Source organism: Pteropus medius, unplaced genomic scaffold (genome assembly GCF_902729225.1).
Source record: "Pteropus medius unplaced genomic scaffold, Ma_sr-lr_union100, whole genome shotgun sequence".
NCBI classification, from domain to species: domain Eukaryota; kingdom Metazoa; phylum Chordata; class Mammalia; order Chiroptera; family Pteropodidae; genus Pteropus; species Pteropus medius.
In genome coordinates, this window is record NW_024352789.1 from 375,240 (window position 1) to 377,344 (window position 2,105).

Sequence of the window (2,105 nt, forward strand, 5' to 3'; positions counted from 1 at the left end):
AAGGAAGCCCTCATCTGCCCAAGTAAGGCGTTCGGGCCCCGGCCGGCCCGCTCGGTGCCCGCTGACCCTCACCTGCCCGCCCGTCCTTCCCGCCCCGGACCCGGAGGGGAGCCGGCCGAACGCCGGGGCCGGAGCTTGCTTGCCCCCTGCTCCCCGTCCTCACGCCAAGGGTGGTGGCGGTTGGAATACGACCTAAGCAGGGCTGTGTGGGAACTGGGGAGGGGAAGCTGGGATGGCCCCGTGCAGCTGTCGTGCCCTGGGTGTCCCCTGACCCTGAACAGCTGCTGGAGGTCAGGGAACCGACTGGAGGAGCAGCAGGAATGCATGTGAGGGCAGTGGGGGGTAGGGGAGCTGGGTGGCGGGCCGCCGGCCTTGCAGCTGGCCCTGCCTGTCATCCTGTCATCCTGGGCAGGACTGGACGTGGAGGACGTCCGGGGTGGGGGGGCCCCTACCCCGCCCTTTCCATCGTCCGAGGGTGGAGCCTGAAATCTCTGAATCCCAGTAGCCCGAGGCAAAGGCCGGGCTTGGGAACTCCCGTCTCACGTTTCTAGTCTGGCTGACCCCACGGTGGAAAGATGGCAGGCAGCACGATGTGTGCTTTGGGGGGGGTGGGGTTAGAACTTTTGACCCTCACCCACACCTGAGAGGAGCCCTGTGTTTAGAAGTACAAGTGAGGGATTCTCCTTCGCCAAGTTGCCAGTGTGCTCGTTCAGAGGTGGGTCTGGATGCCAGGGCCAGGTGCTGGTCCCTGCCCTGTCCCCTCCCCACACCCGCAGCCTGTGGCAAAGAGATGCTTGTGATCTGAGGCGTTGAGACCTGCTGCTGAGTAACAGGACGGCTGCTCTGGCCTCTGCACCCTAGGGACGTGGGGGCCCAGGGGCCCCCAGGAACAACCTGTGAGGCCTGCCCAGTTCCTCACTGCTCAGTTGAGAGTTATGAGGATGAAGAGGCAGCCCCAATCCAGACACCTGACAGCTCCCAATCCAGCAGCTTGTTGCCAGGGGAACGGAGAGGCGGGCAGCGAGCACTATTTTGAGAGCAGGTGGAAAGCGGAGGTTCACTCCAGAGACGCTGGGTGCTGGGGGTAGGAGAAGGGAGCTCCCGGGAGTGGGGGCAGCCCCCACCCCCACTCCTGTCTGCCCCTCTGCCCCACCCTGCTCGCCTTGTATTTGTGGAAGTGAGCGTGGTGCTGGGTATTGTCTGAAGGAGCTAGCAGTTTCCGGTGTTGGACGGGAGGGGAGCTGGAGTGGGCCGTGGGCCGAGGGCACATTGGGAGGGGGCCAGGGGCCCCCAGTGGTCCCAGTGCCTAGGCTTGGCTGCTGCTCCTCTGTTCTCCTACCCATGGCAAGGTGTGTGGGGGGTGATGGGGAGAAGCAGACGGAGTGTGGGAGCTGTGACTTAGCTGGGAACAGGCCTCTTCGGGCCTGGAGAGAGAAGGCAGACTGACGAGAGCAGGCTCAGCCGAGCAGGGCAGAGGCAGGCAGGCTTGGCGGGGAGGGGCAGGGCCAGGCCCGCCAGCCTCACAGCACCCAGGCCCAGCCCGGGCGCAGGGCACGCGGGTGCAGGGCACACGGGCGCAGGGGACACGGGCGCAGGGGACACGGGCGCAGGGCACGCGGGCGCAGGGCAGCCGTGTGCGTCCTCGTCGGCACAGCCCCGGGGACAGGCGCTCGGCGTCAAATCCCAGCTCCACCTCGGGCAGATGGTCTGAGCTCCCAGGGCAGGTTCCTCCTCTGGGATGAGATAACCGAGTCTGCTTCAGAGGGTCCTTAGGATCAAGTCCACGTGGACCGTTTGCTGGGTGCTCGGGGTGAACCACCCCCCCTGCCCCAGCCCCCAGCCGCTGCTCCCGAGCCATCTTCCGTTCTGTGGGCGTCCCTCTCCCATCTGTCACTCTCGACTCCCTTTGCTCATTTCTGGCCGCCAGTAACCCCTCCGGTCACCTATGAATAAGGATTGTCCACCCCCTCGTTGTGGTCAACACCTGTCCCCCCTCACTTCACTTCCTGCTTGGAGGAAGTGGGAGGCGGGAGGAGTGGGGCGGGGGTGTGGCCACCGTCCAGACATCTGGGGAGGGGGCGCGTCTCAGACCGCGTGCCGGGGGA

At 65.8% G+C, this 2,105-nt stretch overlaps 1 protein-coding gene across 1 annotated transcript in view; it reads left to right on the forward strand.

Moving 5' to 3' along the window:
- The window catches only part of ARHGEF2 (Rho/Rac guanine nucleotide exchange factor 2), a 40,188-nt gene that overhangs the window by 26,615 nt on the left and 11,468 nt on the right, over positions 1 to 2,105 (forward strand). The window lies entirely within an intron of this gene.